Source organism: Apodemus sylvaticus, chromosome 6, assembly GCF_947179515.1.
Source record: "Apodemus sylvaticus chromosome 6, mApoSyl1.1, whole genome shotgun sequence".
Taxonomy (NCBI): Eukaryota; Metazoa; Chordata; class Mammalia; order Rodentia; family Muridae; genus Apodemus; species Apodemus sylvaticus.
Genome location: NC_067477.1, coordinates 18,665,284 through 18,688,200, shown reverse-complemented (window position 1 = coordinate 18,688,200; position 22,917 = coordinate 18,665,284). Strand labels below are relative to the sequence as shown.

The 22,917-nt window shown below is 45.4% G+C and overlaps 1 pseudogene; it reads right to left on the bottom strand.

Annotated features, from left to right (window-relative positions):
* Positions 1-1,336: 1,336 nt before the first annotated feature.
* On the bottom strand, positions 1,337-14,959 carry LOC127687850 (serine protease inhibitor A3B-like; annotated as a pseudogene).
* Positions 14,960-22,917: the final 7,958 nt, after the last annotated feature.

The window sequence follows — 22,917 nt, the reverse complement described above, 5'->3', positions numbered from 1 at the left end:
GGGGAATGTGTCCGTGAGGTATGGGCCTCCACTACCCACAGGTGGCCTGTGGTCAGTTCTTACTCCCTCTGGTCTGAGGAATGTAATTAGTCTCTCCATTCTGGACAGGAGGGGAACCTATGATTTTTATGACCTTTCATTTCCAGGAGGGGAGAGCTCTGGTGGAATTTTCCAAAGTTCCTGAGTTGACCTCATCAGCATGCCCATTGATTAGTCACCCCATCTTCCCCTTTCTACTCCCGTAAGAGGTGGACTCAGAATTTGGCCACAAGTTTTATATCTAGCCCATAGTCAAAGGAGACATGTTCAACACAATGCTCCTCAGACAGATGGGCTGAAGTCTCAAGAGGATGGAGGGATACAGTAGGGTCATGTCAATACTCGTGGAGTGGATGTGGTGTCCAGCTCAGGGCCTTGACTGAAAGGCACATGGTCATTGTGGGGACACTTGCTGCTGTCAATAGATGGGTCCCTTCTTCTCTCACCCCATGATCCTATGTATGGAATCTCAGTGCTCACTGGGAAGGGAATCCTGTGTGTATGATTCTTTGATGACCACAGGACCACCTGTCTATATGGGTTCTCAAGAGTCTTGAGGCTCTGATGTGTCTCAATCCAGATGGATACCTTTACTTCTGCATGTAGGCCTCTGGCTGTGTTGCCAGGGACACAGGATTCTTCCTGGATGTCCAGCCCCTGACCCCAACACACCTTGGCCTTCCCTTCTCTACTCTGCTCTGATTAGGAATGTTAGCAGGAAAGGAGCTGGTGTGACCAACGGAGGCCGTGCAGCTGCAGAAATGAGGGCTCCGATTGTGTGGAGAGGGTCAGTAGACCTGCAAGGGTCAATAGGACATATAGACCGCAGTAGGGAAAAATGAAGCAGAAATTGAGCACCAAGTGTTCCAGATGCTGCAAATAGACAGGGCAAAAAATTCCTGTCTTGTGCCTTGGCCTGATGTCCACATGGGTTGTCCTGTAAGCTTTCACACTTCCGCCCAGGCTGCAGAAGTGTAAGGCAGACATGTTCAAAACATATCTGGGGCATGGGCATAGTTGTTGGGTTCAGGCTTTTGGTAGAGGCAGGTAAAAGGGAGTAAATAGGGGAGTGGAAGAAAGGCAGAGTTCAGGCTCAGGAATGTGAGCTAGTGTTGCCAAGAGGCCTGGGAGCCTGACACAGACCATGCACAGGCTCCTGTGATGTGTGACTACTAAAGTTAGTCAAGGTCACTGTTTAATTACAAGCATGTCACAGCCTATCAGAGGATGGAAGTCAGAACAGCACATCGAGACTCAACCTGTAAACTTGGAAAGAAGTCCCGCCACTAAGGAAGGTCTAGTTTTCTAAAGGGTTGATAACCTTGCCTAAAAACCAGATAAATTCAGAATTTTGTTCTAAAACAATGTATATAAACTTGCTATCAATGTTTACAAACGTAGGATCAATCTTTGCAGATAGAGTATTATATTTGGCTACTGTGGCAACATCTGCTTCTGTGCCCATCTCAGCTATGTCCAGCACAGCGCTATGGACCATCTGTGGGGAGAGAAACACATCATTCACTGAAGACCAGGGAGGGCAGGAGAGAGCCCTGGGGCAAACAATGACTGCTGTGCATGTACCGGGGAATTTCTTTCTTCCTTCCATGAGCTGAATTTCTCAAGACTCTGCTTAGGGTGTGAGATGAGTCATGCCCTTGATTTTCTCATGTCTAAATCTGTGCTGCCCACAAAGCACTACAACAGGAGGGCAGGAGTAGTCAATGCCAGGTGTTTCCTCATAGACAGCCTGCCAACAGCCCCACAGGGAACAGCCAGTGTGCTGGCAGACAGTGCCGGTTCTGTTGAGGTTTGGTCTTTTGCTATCTATTATAATGCTCAGTGTGGGCCTCCGGGACCAGGTTGTTCCAGAGAAGATAGAACATACATGGAGAATAAGTGAACCTGTCCCCACATTATTTTTGTTGAGTAAATAAAGATGCCAAAAACCAATAGCTGAGCAGAAGAGACAAAGTTGGGGTTTAGGTTCCTGGGCTTGAGGTCCAAGGAGAAGGACAAGGAAGAAGCAGTGCAGGAGGAGGAAGGAGAAGCCACCACCATGGGTTCACAGTCAAGAGAAATATAATGTCTTGAAGTATATAAGGAGAGAGCGATATAAGTATATTTATTAACAGAGATATTTATGTCCAAAGAAGGGAGAAATAAAAATTTGATATACTTGTTTTAAAGAAAGAAGGGGGTAATAAGAGTGACTGATGCAGAGGCGGCGGCAGCAGAGGTGGCGGCAGTGCAGCAGTGGCTGGTCCAGCTGAAGGGCCATCAGCAGTGGAACCAAGGCGACACAGGGTCCAGTTAGGCCCTGTGCCCACGACCACTGACCTTCACTGACCAGCTGGGCTGCAAGCAGCTGTGGATTTGCGGTGCCTTTTGCTCTACTGAAGCCACTTCGGAACTCGGCCTCCCGCCAGTCAGGAGAGGCTCACCTCCATGTTGGTTTCGGACTCCAGAGAGATCGGACAGACTGAGGTACACAAACATAACCCGAGGCCAACATTGCGGGGGTCTGAGCCCGACGGGCATTGGCCTGCACCCAGGCCCTGGGCTGTTTGGGGGGCCATCGGGGTGCCAACCCAGCCAGGAGGTTTTTTTGCCCAGGCCGGCGTGCACGCTGCCATTTTGCCTACAGGACGCCAGAGAGCTCTGGCGGGCAGAGACGGCTAACAAGCATAGCCAGAGGCTAACAAAGCGGGGTCTAGGCCCCAACAGGACCTGGACTGACCCCAAGAACTGGGCGGCTTGGTGGGCCATCTGTGTGTCAACCCGCCCAGGAGTTTGTTAGCCCAGCAGACTCTCCCAGCGCTTTTGAGAGCGCGAGCGCGCACGCCCGCCATCCTGGTCACCTGGTGGACCCCGTTGACAGTCATAGCACGAGGGGAACTTTGCTTAGACCTTGGCCTCCCAGGCTTTTGCCTGGACCTAGGGCCTGGGCGGCCAGGCTAACCTTGTGTGAGCCAGCCCGGTTGGGGGATCAGCTGCCCAGCGGAGTAATCAGCACACGGGGGAGGTCCCGGCAGCATACACCTTCTGCACTCCCTGGGGGTGCACACGGGCTCCATCTGGTTCACAGACACAATCTGGGGCAAAGCACACTAGAGCTGCAAGGGCACCCAAGAGCACATCAGCAATCTGCTACAGGGGAAACCCAGCCATATAGTGTTGCATTAATAGCCCCAGAGCCCCTCAGGAGGCCCAAACACCAGCCAGGGACAAGACCAAATAACTCCAGAGAACAAGATGGCAAAGGGCAAACGCAGGAACGCTACTAACAGAAATCTAGGCAATATGACAGCATCTGAACCAAACTCTCCAACATCAGCAAGTCCTGGTTATACCAACACACCAGAGAAACAAGATTTGGATTTAAAATCACTGATCATGATGCTGCTAGAAGAACACAAAAAGGACATAAATGAATCTCTTAAAGAAATACAGGGGAACATGAATAAAAGCTAGAAACCCGTATAATGGAAACACAAAAATCACTTAAAGAAATGCAGGAGAATAAGGCTCAAGAGATAGAAGCCAATAAAGAAGAAAGGCAAAAAAACCTTAAAGAAATGCAGGAGAACTTGAGTCAAGAGGCAGAAGTCATGAAAGAGGAAACGCAAAAATCTCTTAAAGAATTACAGGAAAACACAAACAAACAAATGATGGAACTGAGCAAAACCATCCTGGATCTAAAAACAGAAGTAGAAACAACTAAGAAATCACAAAGGGAGACAACTTTGGAGATAGAAAACCTTGAGAAGAAATCAGGGGCCATAGATGCAAATGTAAATAACAGAATACAAGAGATGGAAGAGAGAATTTCAGATGCCGAAGATACCATAGAAACCATTGATGCAACAGTCAAAGAAAATGCAAAATGCAAAAAGCGTGTATCCCAGAACATCCAGGAAATCCAGGATATAATGAGAAGACCAAACCTAAGGATTATAGGTATAGATGAGAGTGAAGATTTACAACTGAAAGGGCCAGCAAATATCTTCAACAAAATTATGGAAGAAAACTTTCCCAACTTAAAGAGAGAGATGCCTATGAATATACAAGAAGCCTACAGAACTCCAAACAGACTGGATCTGAGCAGAAACACCTCTCGCCACATAATAATTAAAACCCCAAATGCACTAAACAAAGAAAGAATATTAAAGGCAGTAAGAGAAAAAGGCCAAGTAACATATAAAGGAAGACCTATCAGAATCACACCAGACTTCTCACCAGAGACCATAAAAGCAAGAAGATCCTGGGCAGATCTCATGCAGACTCTAAGAGAACACAAATGTCAGCCAAGACAACTATACCCAGCAAAACTCTCAATCACAATAGATGGAGAAACCAAGACATTCCATGACAAAAACAAATTTAGACAATATATTTCCACAAACCCAGCTCTACAAAGAATAATAGGAGGAAAACTCCAATACAAGGAGGGAAACTACACCCTGGAAAAAGTAAGATAGTAACCTTCCTTCATCAAACCCAAAAGAAGATAATCACTCAAATATAAAAATAACATCAAAAATGACAGGAAGTAATAATCTCTATTCCTTAATATCTCTTAACATCAATAGACTCAATTCCCCAATAAAAAGACATAGACTAACAGACTGGATAAGAAAACAGGACCCTACATTTTGCTGCATACAGGAAACACACCTAAATGTCAAAGACAAAAACTACCTTAGAGTAAAAGACTGGAAGATAATTTTACAAGCCAATGGTCTCAGGAAACGAGTCGGAGTAGCCATTCTAATATCAGATAAAATTGACTTTCAACCTAAAGTCATCAAAAGAGACACTGAGGGACACTTCTTGCTGGTCAAAGGAAAAATCCACCAAGAACTTTCAATTCTGAACATCTATGCGCCAAATGCAAGGGCACCCTCATTCATAAAAGAAACTTTACTAAAGCTCAAAGCACACATTGCACCTAACACAATAATTGTGGGGGACTTCAACACTCCACTCTCCTCAATGGACCGATCAGGAAAACAGAACCTAAACAGGGACACAGTAAAACTAATTGAAGCTTTGGACCAATTGGATTTGACTGATATTTATAGAACATTTCACCCTAAAGCAAAAGAATATACCTTTTTCTCAGCACCTCATGGTACCTTCTCCAAAATCGACCATATAATTGGTCACAAGACAGACCTCAACAAATACAAGAAGATCGAACTAATCCCATGCCTCCTATCAGATCACTATGGAGTAAAAGTGGCTTTCAATAGCAACAAAAACAACAGAAAGCCCACATACACGTGGAGGCTGAATAATACTCTACTCAATGACACCTTGGCCAAAGAAGAAATAAAGAAAGAAATCAGAGACTTTTTAGAATTTAATGAAAATGAAGGCACAACATACCCAAATCTTTGGGACACAATGAAAGCAGTGCTAAGAGGAAAACTCATAGCCCTGAGTGCCTCCAAAAAGAAAATGGAGAGAGCATATACTAACAGCTTAATGACACACCTGAAAGCCCTGGAACAAAAAGAAGCTATTTCACCCAGGAGGAGTAGAAGACAGGAAATCATCAAACTCAGGGCTGAGATCAATCAAGTGGAAACAAAGAGAACCATACAAAGAATCAACAAGTCCAGTAGCTGGTTCTTTGAGAAAATCAACAAGATAGATAAACCCTTAGCCAGACTGACCAAAGGGCACAGAGAAAGTATCCAAATTAACAAAATTAGAAATGAAAAGGGAGATATTACAACAGAAACTGAGGAAATCCAAAAAATCATCAGATCCTACTACAAAAGCCTATACTCAACTCAACTGGAGAATCTGGAGGAAATGAACAATTTCCTAGACAGATACCAAATACCAAAATTAAATCAGGACCAAATAGATCATCTAAACAGTCCCATAACCCCTAAAGAAATAGAAGGGGTCATAGAAAGTCTTCCAACCAAAAAAAAGCACAGGACCAGATGGTTTCAGTGCAGAATTCTATCAGACCTTCAAAGAAGACCTAACACCAATACTCTTCAAACTATTCCACAAAATAGAAACAGAAGGAACCCTACCCAATTCCTTCTACGAAGCCACAATTATGCTGATACCAAAACCACACAAAGATCCATCAAGGAAAGAAAACTTCAGACCAATCTCCCTTATGAACATCGATGCAAAAATACTCAATAAAATTCTTGCCAACCAAATCCAAGAACACATCAAAACGATCATCCACCATGATCAAGTAGGCTTTATCCCAGGGATGCAGGGTTGGTTCAATATACAGAAATCCATCAATGCAATCCACTACATAAACAAACTCAAAGAAAAAAACCACATGGTCATTTCATTGGATGCTGAAAAAGCATTTGACAAAATTCAGCATCCTTTCATGCTTAAAGTCTTGGAAAGAACAGGAATTCAAGGCCCATACCTAAACATAGTAAAAGCAATATACAGCAAACCAGTAGCCAGCATCAAACTAAATGGAGAGAAACTTGAAGCAATCCCACTAAAATCAGGGACTAGACAGGGCTGCCCCCTTTCTCCTTATCTTTTCAATATTGTACTTGAGGTACTAGCTCGGGCAATTCGACAACATAAGGAGGTCAAAGGGATACAAATTGGAAAGGAAGAAGTCAAACTATCATTATTTGCAGATGACATGATAGTCTACCTAAGTGACCCAAAAAACTCCACTAGAGAGCTCCTACAGCTGATAAAAACCTTCAGCAAAGTGTCAGGTTATAAAATCAACTCAAGCAAATCAGTGGCCTTCCTATACTCAAAGGATAAGCAGGCTGAGACAGAAATTAGGAAAATGACCCCCTTCACAATAGCCACAAACAGTATAAAGTACCTTGGGGTGACTCTTAACAAACATGTGAAAGATCTGTATGATAAGAACTTCAAGACTCTGAAGAAGGAAATGGAAGAAGACCTCAAAAAATGGGGAAAACCTCCCATGCTCATGGATCGGCAGGATCAATATAGTTAAAATGGCCATTTTGCCAAAAGCAATATACAGATTCAATGCAATACCCATCAAAATCCCAACTCAATTCTTCACAGAGTTAGAAAGAGCAATTATCAATTTCATCTGGAATAACAAAAAACACAGGATAGCTAAAACTATTCTCAGCAACAAAAGAAATTCCCGGGGAATCAGTATCCCTGACCTCAAGCAATACTACAGAGCAATAGTGTTAAAAACTGCATGGTATTGGTACAGTGACAGGCAGGAGGATCAATGGAACAGAATTGAAGATCCAGAAATGAACCCACACACCTATGGCCACTTGATCCTTGACAAAGGGGCTGAAAACATCCAATGGAAAAAAGATAGCCTTTTCAACAAATGGTGCTGGTTCAACTGGAGGTAAGCATGCAGAAGAATGGGAATTGATCCATCCTTGTCTCCTTGTACTAAGCTCAAATCCAAATGGATCAAGGACCTCCACATAAAGCCAGACACTCTGAAGCTAATAGAAAAGAAACTGGGGAAGACCCTTGAGGACATCGGTATAGGGAGAAAGTTTCTGAACAGAACACCAGTAGCATATGCTCTAAGATCAAGAATTGACAAATGGGACCTCATAAAATTACAAAGTTTCTGTATGGCTAAGGACACCATCAAAAGGACAAATCGGCAACCAACAAATTGGGAAAAGATCTTCACCAATCCTACATCAGATAGAGGGCTAATATCCAATATATATAAAGAACTCAAGAAGTTAGACTCCAGAAAACCAAACAACCCTATTAAAAACTGGGGTACAGAGTTAAACAAAGAATTCTCACCTGAAGAACTTCCGATGGCAGAGAAACACCTTAAAAAATGCTCAACTTCATTAGTCATTAGGGAAATGCAAATCAAAACAACCCTGAGATTTCACCTTACACCAGTCAGAATGGCTAAGATTAAAAAATCAGGAGACAGCAGGTGTTGGCGAGGATGTGGAGAAAGAAGAACACTCCTCCACTGCTGGTGGGGTTGCAAATTGGTACAACCACTTTGGAAATCAGTCTGGCGGTTCATCCAAAAACTGGGCACCTCACTGCCAGAAGATCCTGCTATACCACTCCTGGGCATATACCCAAAAGATTCCCCAGCATGTAATAAGGATATATGTTCCAATATGTTCATAACAACCCTCTTTATAATTGCCAGAAGTTGGAAAGAACCCAGGTATCCCTCAACAGAAGAGTGGATGCAAAAAAATGTGGTATATCTACACAATGGAGTAATATTCAGCCATTAGAAACAATGAATTCATGAAATTCTTAGGCAAATGGATGGAGCTAGAGAACATCATACTAAGTGAGGTAACCCAGACTCAAAAGATGAATCATGGTATGCACTCACTAATAAGTGGATATTAATCTAGAAAACTGGAATACCCAAAACATAATCCACACATCAAATGAGGTACAAGAAGAATGGAAGAGTGGCCCCTTGTTCTGAAAAGACTCAGTGAAGCAGTATAGAGCAAAATCAGAACAGGGAAGTGGGAAGGGTTGGGTGGGAAAACAGGGGGAGGGAAGGGGACTGATGGGACTTTCGGGGAGTGGGGGTCCAGAAAAGGGGAAATCATTTGAAATGTAAATAAATATATCAATAAATTAAAAAAAATAGAAAAAAAAGAAAGAAGGGAGAATTTAATGGAAGTTGATGAATGAATAAATTCATGCCTTTGATCTCAATGTATAGGAGACAAAGGCATGGACACAGGTAGAAAGAAACCCTATCTTAATAAATAATAATAATTATTTTAAATTGTTTTAATTATTAAGATGTAGGTGGTTATAAATTCAGCGGTTATATGGAATTACAAATTCTCTGAGAGAGAGGTCAAAATAGAGCCAGACTAGTTAAAAAGGAGCCTGCAAAGTGAGTCAGTGTATGCTTCTGATGACTTTGGCTTGCTGGACCAAGCAGAGAGTCCCTGCATTTGTGTTGACAGGATAGAAAACAGGTATTAGACTCCTTCCAAAGTCATAAGATTTGATTGAGGAAGAGTCCCTGAAGATTTTGGCTGCAGACAGGAAGCAAAAAATCAAGAAGACCAAACAGGACAGGTGACATGATTTGCTAATGCCTCTACATGGGAACAGCGCTGAAACTGGCTGAGACTTAAAAACATCTCTAGCCAGAACTTCAGCTATATGCATCTTATAAATCTTGTTGGCTATAGAATCCTCAAAATTCACCATGTTACCCTTTCATATTGTATGAATGAAGATTTATTAATTAATGACTTGGTTATTAATTATATTAACTCATACAGGGACAGTTGACTTTCAGCTGCTCAAACAAGGAGCAAAATTTCATCTTTAACTGATCTGTGCACTTTGCACATTCGAAAGAAATATCTGTCTAGAAGTAAATATTGGTTATAAGTTCATATATTACAGAGTGAAATACCAAGAGTGCAGCCCTGACAAGATTCAACACTGAGATGCTAAAATGACCCGATGTTCCAGCTTCCTGCCTGATCCTTCCTCAACCTATGCTGTTTCCAGAGACTTGCTTTGAGAACAGCTTCCCAACTGGCTGCTTATCCCCAATGACTTCGGTTCATCCAGCCTTTCCGATGGCTTCAGTCAAGACTTCACTTAAGCTCTGAACTTTTTCAACACATAAAGACTGGACAACAAACAATGCCAGCTAGCTTAATTTTGATTTAACCATTTTTTCAGTTTCCTTTAGGGCTAGGAATTTTATTGCCCCGATTCAGCAGGAAGCAGATAATAATTGTTATAACTGTCTTCAATTTACATCTGAGAGAAAAAGAGCCTTTTATTGGACTGAAAACGGGAATTGTTGAGGTTTGGTCTTTTGCTATCTATCGTAATGCTAAGTTGTGGGCTCCCAAGTCTTGGTTGTCCCAGAGACAAGGTGTGTAGATGCTAAGTTATCCCATCACCAAATTATTTCAGGTTGGTAAATAAAGATGCCAAGCTTAGCAGAAGAGAATAGGTGGGGTTTGGGTTTTCCTAGGCTTGGGTTCCGAGGAGAAACATGAAAAAGAGGAAGTACAAGAGGAGAAAAGATAAGCCACTATGTGTTAGGAGTCAAAAGAACATGGCTGCCAGGCCTGACCAATTGGAGTTAAGAGCAGCCCAGATGAAACATAGCAAGCAATAACTTGGGGTATGGATAGGAAAGTAGATTTAATAGTGTAGAGGCTAGGCCACTGCACAGCTATTGTGCTATTTCAGGCTTATTGTAAATATAAAGGTTATTTTTTCTTTTTATCCCAGGAATTAAATAGTGGAGGTGGGATAGAAAACATGGCTTGGATTAAATAATTTCTACAGAGAGTTTCAGCATCTCTCCTGCTCCAGCCACGTTGCAATATACAACAGCATTGCAAGGGCATGGCTTCACCACTACTATAACCTGGTGGTACAGATCTCAACCCAGGGCTCTGCATGGGCATTGGACAGAACACTAAGCACCAAGAGGCTGGGCACCTAAGGATGTGGTCTGCGGGTCTAAGGGCATCTTCTCTCCTATTCTCAGAATTTTCATCAGAGCTGCCATTGATCTCTTGTTATCACCTTTACTGATCCTATTATGTGTTCTGGTCAAGTAGTAATGGCCTAGCCCTGCATTGAAGAAGCTGAGGACCTGGAGAGGATTCTGGGTGGACCTCCAGTGGATTGTGGGTGGCCCCCTTGTGGAGTGTTGGTGCCACACAGTGGGATTCGGGTGGCACTGCAGTGGACTGAGAGAAGAAGCCCTGTAGCCCAGCACAGGATGGTACCCATGTGGCCTAAAACCAAGCACAGGCACTTTCCCCATCATTGATTTCTGAATAAGTTCAAGTCTGGGGGTAAAGATGGACTGGCTGCACACTCTGAGAGGACTTTCTGGGCTACGATTTATCTCTCCCAGGCATGAGGGATCTCAGGCACGCAGGTTTTCTCCCACATTGAACATCCCCCACATGCCCACCTGGCCTTCATTTTCTACATTCAGGACCCAAAGTCAATGACTCCATGTTTCTTGTCTTACCTGAGAGACTGTTATGTTTTTCACTCCTGTGATCCCAGAAAGGTCAGCCTGTGTGGAGAAGAGTTCCCTGATGCCGAGCTCTGGAAGGATCTCCTCCAAGTTGTATTTTTTGGATATGGAGAACTTGGGTAGGTGGAGCTCATGTATCACCCTGAGAATAAAAATGAGAAATTGAAGAGCCACTGGAATCTGTGTCCAATCAACACAACTTATGTCTGAGGGACACCCTTCTATGAGTGCCCTCTCGCTGGAGAGGAGTCCCCTTTCCACCCATGCCTAGACCTTGTGATATTGGTTTTCCTAATGCATTAAATCCAGCCCTTTCCTGTCGGGCTGACCCTCAGATATCACCTAATGACCTTTCTATTCACAATGGGACACTGCATCAGACTCCAGCTTCCTTTACCCATAGTTGTCCATCTCAACATTACTACAGCATCCAACCTGATCTTCATTAAATAAGATTAGTTCTATTTTCATCACCCACTGTCCGTAACTCAATTATAAGAGAGCCCACAAGGATGAGAAATTTTGTTCATTCTTCTCCATTACTCTCTTACTGTCTAAGCCATAGCATACCACATAGTAGGTCTTCTAGGCACCATTCCATGGGTGATGAATAAATGGCTGATAAGGGGATGAGAGATCTACACAGGACACAACTGATTCTCAAAGTTGATATCCCAACCCTCTGCCTTCCAAAAACTCACTCAATATTCTCCGACATTTATAGCTGGCTTGAAACACCAAAAATCTCATCCTTCCTTGAGGTCATCTCATTTGCTCAAAAACAATACAAACAAACAAACAACACAGGAAAATGAAACTCCAAATAACTGAAACAGAGGAGGGTAATTCAACTCAACTCCACCTGTTCCATTCTGACACTTTAACCATTGCCCTGGCTGCAAGTGAGAATCTGAGGTACACAGACACTGGCCATCAGGACAACTGCAGGACAGGAATCCAGGCCAGTTCAGGGTCCCGAGGACATGCACCTGGGCCTGAAAGATCTCCTCCACTTTCTCAGGGTCTCTGGTTGCAAGCTGGCTTCCACCTGTTGCATCTTGCCGTGGTCAGGGAGGATGAACATGGCCTTGCCATTGCCTGAGTAACTCAGCTCCACCACAGTGCATTCCAGCTCCTCATCCCGGAAGTAGGGTGTGGTCAGGTCCTCAATTTTCATCATGGGCACCATCACAGGCCTCGTCCTCTCCAATATGAATTTTCTCATGAATATGTGATTAGGGTCAAAAGGCTCATTCCATTGGGCTACAGATGAGGCAAATCATCAGATGTAAGAACAGCAGAGATACTCCTCTTCCTCCCCATCTCTGCTCAGCTTTTGAGTTGTGACAGCAATCCATGCATCTTCAGTCACTGGTAATGTCCTTCAGGGTGGCATACACTGAACTGGAAAAGTCTTATTAGATCAGCAATCTAATAGCAAAAAGATGTAAGCTTAGTTTGTAAGGGGATCCTCAAAACCACAGCTTAGCTACTTGAGCTCCTGACATAGTCAGGGATCTGGGGTGCAGTGTGTAAGAGAGATAAGAGTGAAGGTGGTAAGACTGGAGTCTGGGGAGAGTTGAGGGTCCCATCTTCCTCAGGGGAGCCAAGTCTAGAAGGCAATGTCTTGTGGAACATGTTTTAGTGGAAATAAACAGCACAGACTGAGATCTCCCACACTGTGAGCAGTCTGCTATCTCTTTGGTAAAACATGGGTAATTAGTCCTCATGGTACACATGGGAAATGACCACCCTGGCAATCAGAGGTGTCTCCTCAAGCTTATTCTAGAATTATGCCCCCACTAACAATGACATGCAGGACTTGATACTGAGACAATACCTTACTCTTGGCACTTCGCAGCCTAGATATACATCCCACCTCACACCAAGCAGCCTTGAGCCTGTGTCATGTGGAGAGTTGGGAGATCTATGTCCTGCAGTCTAACCCTTCAGGATGTCACTGTGCCTGCATTATCCCCTGCCCACAGCAACTCTGGCATCATACTGTCCTCTTGTCCTCTGTCCTCCTGTCCTTCTGTCCTCTCTCCTCCTGTCCTCTCTCCTCCTGTCCCCCTGGTCTCTGTCCTCCTGTCCTTTTCCCTCCTGTCTTCTGTTCTCTTGTCTTCCTGTCCTCTGACTTTCTGTACTCCTGTCCTTCTATCCTCTAGTCTTCCTGCCCTCCTGTCCTCCTCTGTTCTCTGTCTTCTGTCCTTCTGTCTTCTATCCTCCTGACCTCCTGTTCTCTGTCCTATGTCCTCCTGTGCTAAGAACTCCTTTCCTATATTTTTTTTGTGCATTTTAATCCTGATTTTCTGCCTATAGCCCAGGCCTGAACTTTAGTCTAGGATCCACCCAAGGTCTGTTTACATCATGAATTCTCTCAGGCAGCAATTTCTGGGCTGTCACCATGCTCCCTGCTCTCTATCAGGCAGGGACTTGTGGGTGTGGATTCCCTAGATTATCTCCAACTACCCATAATGTCTCTAGTTGAGTCTCTAACCATCATGGACCCAAGCCCGAGCAGATTCCCTGCCCCAGGAATGTGTCGTGGGAATTCTGAGCTTTCACATATTAATTTTATGAAAGTAAAATTTCAAGAAGTATCCAGATATCGACACAGAACACTGCCTGGCTGACATTCAGCATTTCTAGTGACTTTTCCTCAGTTTCTGCTTCTCCATGCTCCAAACCAGCTCATTACACAATAGGTTCAGGGTAGAAGTCCTATGTAGGAGCTGCCTGAGGGCTGTTCACTAGTTTTGGGTTATGATACTTTTCCCTCTTGAGATTGGTGTCACTAGGCTTCTTTAAATCAAGAAGTCCCAGATCACCAGGACCCTATTTTAGACCTAGACATGGGCTACTTCATGAAGGAGCATATTAGAAATGCCTGCTCTAGTAAGACTGAGGGATCCCATATGTTAGGGAATAACCATGGCTTGGGCCTACTCAGGTTACTGGCAGTAGTAGACATGGCATTCTGTTAGTAAGTTAAAGTCACAGCCCAGATCAACCCTCTTGGATGGACAGTTCAGTGTTTCAGTTGGGCATGTCCCAGGAATAATAATGATATCTAAAAAAAATTATTAAAGGATAATTAAGGGCTTTGGATAATAAGCAGTTACACACACACACACACACACACACACACACACACACACACACATGGCTGTGAGGCCCGGAGCACCTCCTCTCCAGTAGTTATTATAAGAACAATGATTCACAGGTAACATCCCCACCCTCCATTTGACAACCAATGGCCGCTCTTGCTTGTAAACAGGAGGGAATTCATCATCACCATGGATATGATTCCAACAATGTCTGAGACCACCTCCTTGACTTTTCCCTGGGTTTGATTGCTCACATAATCCTTGATGAGCTTTCTTGCATCACGAGGCTGCTTGAAGTCTACTCTGAAGGCCTCAGTCTGATACAGAGCCCTGGCCTTCTCCTTGAACTCTGTCAAGATCTGCAGGTGCTTTTCAACAAACAGGGTGTTGCCTGTGCTGATCTGTGCCTGGTCCCTTGGCTGGCTGATTCTCTGTAGAAGGTGCCCAAAACACTGATGGTTGTCTGTCTCAGAGGTCTCTGTGACAGTGAACTTGAGATCTCCTATAATCTCTTTCAGAGTGTTGCCTTTTGCTCTGAGACAAGGAGGCCAAGAAAAGTGCAATGCTAAGTGGGGAGAAGACAATATTTTTTATCTGGATTCTGCAAAGACAGCTTCTCATAGAGGCTGAAGGTAAAGTCAGTGTTGATGGAGGCCAATGTTTGACTGTCTAATTGTTTTCTAGTGTCTTGGTGGACTGAAATTTTCTTTCCCTGTGTGGAATCTGAAGAACAGAGGACAGAAGGGCAGATCCCAGCCATCAAGAGCCCCAGAGATGCAATGAAGGCCATCTTCATTGTACTCCAGGCTGAAAGAAAAATATCATTTGAGTGTGGGAGGACCAGCTGGTGCTCTGACCATCTCCTAGTGACCTGGCCACCAGTATCTCCTGCTCTGCTGTCCTGCCTGCCTCTGTGACTGCCCACAGGAGGTCCTCTTGCGTCTCAGATGTCAGTACTACATCATGAGTTCTGTACTACCATGTAGGAAGTGCTATTTAAGGAGACAATTTTCCTATTTGAGAGAACCAGCATCCAGAAAGGGGAACAGCCACATAGATAGAGGGAGAGGAACCCTGGAGTGGGACACAAGCCATGTGTAATCTTAATGTCTCTTCTTCCTTTCTGGATTGGCATTAGGCCCCAGTAGAAGGCAGGGAGCGCTCTTCCCCTGCACTTGTGCACGTCCTATCCACAAGCTCCAGTCCAGACTGAAAGAACCTTGGACAAAATTTGTAGCACTAAATCTAGTGCATGTTTCTGGGAGTGGTGACATTGAGAGAAAACACTGGAGACATCTGGCTCAGAGCCTAAGCCCTGCCACTCCTATGAACAGGTATTAGAAAGACAAATAGGGAGATGGCTTTTCAATCCTGCCAAATTTCCTCAGGGCTTCAGGCTTGAAAGGCCTCCTAACAAAACAAATACAAATGGTGTTTAAGGCTCCTGACAATTGTTCCAGATTTTAATTTATCTGTTGGGTTGGCTGTGTGGTGACAAGCAAATATCTAGACTTCTTTGAGCAGCTGTTGAGTGGCCCATTGTCATAATTGGCAAAAGTTCATGGCCCATCCCAGGTATCAGAGTGGACAAGGAGAATGTGCAGAGGGCTAACTCATCCATACTCCCCTGCAATAGTGAAGACAGTTAAATCCTGTGATCATGGTAAACATGGCCACCCAGCTATGGCCTCTGTCAAAGGCCCTAGGGATGTCCAGATGGGAAAGCAGATGAGAGAGGTATGGAAAGGCTAAGCATAGCGAAGAGAGAGGACAAGATGTGTTATGGGAGGAGGAGGAGTGAGGAAGTGCAAGGAAGAGAGGGAAAATCATAGGAGGGAGGAGGGGATAGGATGAGAGAGCCGAGGGAAGATGAAGGGAGAGGAGACAGGAAGAGTGTAGGAGAATGGAGAGCAGGGGAGGGAGGTGTTGGAGCTTCGCCTCATGTCCCCAGGCAGTGACATGTCTGCAGAGGAGCCAGGGGCTTCAGCCTCCTTCATCCTCTGCAATCATTTTTGGGAAAACATTTAACAATATTTTATTTAAAAATGATTTCCATGGGGAGCAGGTTAGTCAATTTGTGCATGCGAAGGCCTGGATCTGGGGCTGAGCTGCTGTCTTCATTTCTCTCTAGGAGACAATGTAGCCCTTATTCTTGTCCATGGATTTACCAGGGAATTGTGGCCCACAACCCTGTCTGATGTATGCCTGGCAGTGATGTCACCTCTCCCAGAGTGACTCTGTAACAGTCCTGTCCCCTCCTGGATCCTACATCAGCACCTGGACTAGTCAAGGTCTCAGTACTTCCCCTGTGGAGGTTAGAAGGAGTAGACTCAATTCAATTTCCAGGAGCATAGCCCATGCCACCTGCACCTTCCATAGCCATGAAGACCCAGACAAGGGACACATTTTTATGCACTATTGAAATGACCCCTGATTCAAGGCAGGTTTTCTAAGAACAAGTTCTTCCCTACCTCAAACCAAGACTGCAGGTCACAGGCAGTAACACAACTCCTGGGCAGGCTCCTTCCTCTGGCCCCACGCAGGTTTCCTGGGCATTCATTACCTGAAGCCAGCTGCCCGTGTCTGTTAGGTGAGTTCTAATGTGTGGCTTTGGTGGTGCATTTTTTCCTCTCGCACACTAATGTCCATTTATCCCCAGGGACTCCTCCCTCCTCTTAGGAAATACAAATCAAGATAATCTGTGCTCGGTGCTCACACTTGAGATGCACAGACAGGATGATTTGTGGTGAGAGGGACTTACAGGCTCTATCTTGGAGATACATCTCCTGGTGGGAAAACAGCTGCAGTGCTGTAAACAACAGGCCCAGTGGATATGCTCATTGTGGCTTCTGTGTCTGGAACAGTTCAAAGGTCAGTATGGAATAGGTAAATGTTCATGGTAAAAAGACAGGGCACCAGCCCTGACCCATATGTCAGCAGGAAGAGTGCAGCTGACCAGACTTTGTTGTGGGCTTCCCAAGTCCCTTTAAAAAGGACACAGGTCTATGTCTGTGCTCCTTGGTCTCTTCATGGAAACTCACAGAATAATAAACACAAATCACTGCTGACAGGCCTTTGCCTGCATCTATATTACCTTCCTTTCTGACTGGCTGATGATAATTTCAGTTCAGTAGAGAGATTGAAGCCTTGCAGGTCCATTCTGAGGCCTGTTACCTTATCGTGTGCTAAGTTCCCTGTAGAGAGAATCTCTTGTGTACTGTCTGTATGGAAGCATTTCCTGTCAACAAAAAGCTGATGGCCTATAAGCTGAGACAGGAAATAGGAGGTGAGCCTTTTGGTATGGGGAGAGGAACTCTAGGAAAATCAGGTACAGTTAGAGATTCACCCTGGATTTTGAAGAAAGGGATCATGAAAGAGGTGAGTGGTAACCAGGCTCCTGGAAGAACTTAGACTAGTTTAAATGGGATTTTCAATCGAGCTACAAGCTTGTGGAAATGACCCAAAGCTTGTGACCTAGGCATTTTATTCATAAATCATGTCTCAGGGCCATTATTTTAGCAACTGTGGTGTGGAGGAACAGTTCACAGTCACAGTTCTGGCTCTGTGGAACATCCATGCTCTGCCTCCCTGTGTGTCAGAACCAGTGCCTGTGACCATAGAGACGATGACCTCAGCAGATGACTAGCTGCATCAAATGCTAAGTAGACAGCAGATGACTTTTTTTTTAATTTGCCAAGCAGAAAATGTAACAAACATGTGTGGACTTCAAAGGGAGTATATGCAAGGTGGTAATGAAAGGACAGTGATAGACTGAGAGAATGAGAGAAGGATATAACTTAAATAGAAGATTGTCCACAGAGAGAGAAGATGGCATAGGAAGCAGCAGATGACGTTTTGAGCATAGAGAGAAGCTTCCTCCATCTTGATGTGGCTGCCTCTCAGGTTTCCACCCATGCCTCTTAAACCAGCCTTCATCTGTGGCACTCTTCCTTTTGTAAAGCCACAATGTTTTGTTTGTTTGTTTGTTTGTTTGTTTGTGAAACTGCTTCCACACTGGAACACGATATTTGGATAATGATTTGGATCCTAATCTGTGTTCTCTGATTATTGTCAGCCAAAATGGCTCCCGAATGGAGGATCTCATTCTTTTATGAATGAGAGTTGTGGGTTTTGTGTCACCAGTGCTGTGAGAGTCTCAGTCCACACTGGTTAGGTCCAAAGTCACTGTCCCCCCAATGGAAGTGCAGGTTCTCACAAGAAGGAATAGATACGGCTTGGGCTCTCTTCATACCAAAAAAGTAGATCACCTGTGGCCATTCCTGTTTCCCAGGAGGCACCCTAACATGCCCACAAAATCTGATCCTTCAGGCAGGGACGCCTGCTTCAATCCTCCATCTATGGTGATTGAGAGTTTTGCTGGATATAGTAGTTTTGGTTGGCATTTGTGTTCTCTTAGAGTCTGCATGAGATCTGCCCAGGACCTTCTAGCCTTCATAGTCTCCGGTGAAAAGTCTGCTGTGATTCTGATAGGTCTTCCTTTATATGTTACTTGGCCTTTTTCTCTTACTGCCTTTAGTATTCTTTCTTTGTTTAGAACATTTGGTGTTTTGATTATTATGTGACGGGAAGTATTTCTGTTCTGGTCCAGTCTGTTTGGAGTTCTGTAGGCTTCTTGTATATTCATGGGCATCTCTCTCTTTAGGTTAGGGAAGTTTTCTTCCATAATTTTATTGAAGATATTTGCTGGCCCTTTAAGTTGTAAATCTTCACTCTCATCTATGCCTATAATCCTTAGGTTTGGTCTTCTCATTGTGTCCTGGATTTCCTGGATATTTTGGGTTACAAGCTTTTTGCATTTTGCATTTTCTTTAACTGTTGAGTCCATGGTTTCTATGGAATCTTCAGCATCTGAGATTCTTTCTTCTATCTCTTGTATTCTGTTGTTGATATTTGCATCTCTGTCCCCTGATTTCTTCCCAAGGCTTTCTATCTCCAAAGTTGTCTCCCTTTGAGTTTTCTTAGTTGTTTCTACTTCTGATTTTAGATCCTGGATGGTTTTGCTTAGCTCCTTCACTTGCATGTTTGTGTTTTCCTGTAATTCTTTAAGAGATTTTTGTGTTTCCTCTTTCATGAGCTCAGCCTGTTGACCAAAGTTCTCCTGTATTTCTTTAAGAGATTTTTGTGTTTCGTCTTTCATGACCTCAGCCTGTTGACCAAAGTTCTCCTGTATTTCTTTAAGTGTTTTTTGCATTTCCTCCTTGTTGGCTTTTGTATTCTCCTGGATTTCTTTCAATGATTTTTGTGTTTCCCTTGCAAGGGCTTCTAACTTTTGATCCATTTTCTCCTGAATTTCTTTAAGTATGTCCTTCATGTGTTCCTGTACCAGCATCATGACCAGTGATTTTAAATCCAAATCTTGTTTTACTGGTGTGATGGGGTATCCAGGACATGTTGGTAGAGGAGAATTGGGTTCAGATGTTGCCATATTGCCTTGATTTCTGTTAGTGACGTTCCTGCGTTTGCCTTTTGCCATCTAGTTCTCACTGGTGTTAGTTTGTCTTGTCAGTGCTGGACTCACCAGTGCAAGCTGCCCCTTCCCAGTTGGCCTCTGGTGCACAGCTTACCTCCTGCGCTGCTTGTAGACAGGGTGCTGCTGCCCAGGCTGTTCAGATCCCAAAGCAGGCACCCGAAGGCTCCCGCTGGGGCCCGCTGGATTCACTGGAGCACACTGACTTCTCCCAGCTGGCCACCCGGAAACCCAGCTAGCCACTTGCAGGACTTGGAGATGTGGTGCTGCCGCCCAGGCTGATCTGGGCAGCAGAACTCCCAACCGGGTTGGTGCACACAAGGCTAGCCTAGCTGCTCAGGCCCTGAGTCTAGGCAAAAGCCTGGCAGGCCAATGTCGGTGCAAAGTTCCCCTCAGCTGTGGGTGTTAATTGGGTGTGTCAGGTGGCTAGGATGGTGGCGTGCTCGAGTTCCCTGAGAGTGCTGGGAGAGTCTGCTGGGCTAACAACCTCCTGGCTGGGTCAGCACACAGATGGCCCAAATAGCAGCCAAGGGCCTGGGGGCAGTCCAGAGCCTGACCGTCTGAGATCCCTGCTATGTCCGCCTCGGGCTATGCCTGTTAGCTGGTTTGGTTTTGCCTGCTAGGTCTCTCTGGCTTCCCGTAGGCAAAATGGCGGTGGTGCGCAAACTGGCCCGGATAAACAACCTCCTGGCCGGGTCGGCACACAGATGGCCCACCGAGCAGCCCAGGGCCTGGGGGCAGTCCAGGGCCTGACCGTCTGAGACCCCTGCTTTGTCCGCCTTGGGCTATGCCTGTTAGCTGGTTTGGTTTTGTCTGCTAGGTCTCTCTGGCTTCCCGTAGGCAAAATGGCAGCGGTGCGCGCCGGCCCGGGCAAACAAGCTCCTGGCTGGGTCGGCACACAGATGGCCCGCCGAGCAGCCCAGGACCTGGGGGCAGTCCAGGGCCTGACCGTCTGAGACCCCTGCTATGTCCGCCTTGGGCTATGCCTGTTAGCCGGTTTGGTTTTGCCTGCTAGGTCTCTCTGGCTTCCTGTAGGCAAAATGGCGGTGGTGCGCAAACGGCCCCGATAAACAATCTCCTGGCTGGGTCGGCACACAGATGGCCCACCGAGCAGTCCTGGGCCTGGGGGCAGTCCAGGGCCTGACCGTCTGAGACCCCTGCTATGTCCGCCTCGGGCTATGCCTGTTAGCCGGTTTGGTTTTGCCTGCTAGGTCTCCCTGACTTCCCTTAGGCAAAACGGTGGTGGTGCGCGAGCCGGCCCGGGAGAAAAAAAACCTCCTGGCCGGGTTTGCACCCCGGTGGACCCCCGATCAGCCCAGGGCCTGGGTGCAGGCCAACGCCCGTTGGGCTTAGACCCCCGCGATGTTGGTCTCGGGTTATATTTGCGTACCTCAGTCTGATTTCTCTGGCGACCGAGAACCAATATGGAGCCCTCGTAACTGACTGGCGGAGGCAGAGTTCTGATGTCTGCTTCAATCCTGACAGCCTCAGTCAGCTCACAGGTCCCTACCTGCTGTCCCAGAACATCTGTTGTGTACCTCTGACATTTTGCTTCTTCACACACACACACACACACACACACACACACACACACACATACACATACACACAGAGAGAGACAGAGACACAGAGACACAGAGGCAGAGACTGAGAGACTCAGAGAGAGAAAGGGAGGGAGAGGGAGAAGGAGAAGGAGAGGGAGAGGGAGGAGAGGAGTGCCATGGTGATTTCATCCCCAATAAATCTTTGTTTTTACCCACACATTGTCTAGTTTGGTGACATCACTGCTTCCTGGCTGATGGTTGGCTCTAACTGAACTGACAACCATGTTTCTACCCTTCTCAGGGAAGATCACTTGGTTCAGCTGCCTGCTGCTGCCCACCATATTCAACTCCAAATTTAGAGTTGGCTTTTCTAGCTGGTTTTCTCCTCCACTCTTCCTGCTAGATTTATGCCAACTCAGTGCAACTATGGCTAAGTTGAGAGGAAGGAATCTTAACTGATAAATACTTTCATAAGACCTGGTTGAAGGCAAGCCTATAGGGCATTCTCTAAATTGTATTAAATTAGAGATCTCAGTCCATGGTGGGTGCTGCCATCTCTGGGTGGCAGTCATGAGACTTTATCAGTAAGCAGGCTGAACAAACCATGCAAAGCAAGCCGGTCAGCAGCGCCCATCATGGCTTCAGCATCAGCTCCTGCCTCCAGGCTCCTGCCCTGTTTGAGCTCCTGTCCTGATTCCTCCCAAAGATGAACATTGTGTAAGCCACGGAAACCCTTTCCTCCCTAACTTGCTTACTGGTCGTGGTGCTTCATGACAGCAATAGAAACCATACGTGAGACATCCCCCTACTCTGTCCTCTCATCTCTCCACCCCTACTTGGTTAGGTGACAGTTTGTGGCTGACTCATCAGGGTCTGTCTCCCTCATATATTCATTGGAGCCTGTTCTCTCTCTCTGTCTCTCTGTCTCTCTCTGTCTCTCTGTCTCTGTCTCTCTCTGTCTCTGTCTGTCTCTGTGTCTCTGTCTCTGTCTCTGTCTCTCTCTCTCTCTCTGTGTCTGTCTGTCTTTCTGGACTCCTGGATCCTATTGAACATAAGTCCATTGAATGCTTCAGGCAGCTCCCTGTTGCACTCCTGGACACCCCACACTGAACAAAGGGATGCTGTGCCATTGGAGTGCTGGGCATCTTTCTGGGACTCTCTCTTTTGGGGGACACACTTAGATTGAGCCTCTGTCCCTAAAGCACTTAGAGCATCTCCCCCACCCTGTCTCAGTTCCTAAGCTAATGGAGTCTGCCAACTGGTGGGATTCCTCCAGACTCTTTCCTAAGTCTCTCCCACTTCCTCCTTCCTCTGAAGTTTTCTATTGCCACCTTTCCTAGGTTGTCTTTCTTCTGCTTTCTCTCTCTCTCTCAGTTGCTCAGTCCTGGGCTCTTCCCATTCCAAACTGGAATCTTCTAATCCACTAGTTTGTTGCCTTAAGTCTCTATCCTACCTCAGAACCTTAACTGTCATTAACATTCCCCACCTTCTTTTTGACTCTGATATGTCTCAGCCACAATATAAGATTGACAAATGTTCTCAACAGGCAGTAAATGTCTTATTTGACCAACAGATTTTCGCTGATTTTGACTAATTCTTCCAACATTGCAACAAGTGGTCTTAGACATCCCTGTGTCCAGGCTTTCTTTGGCTGCCATTCTTGGCACCCTGCTGGTTGGCATACCACATTCACTGATTATCCTGGCAAAAGTCAAACCTCCT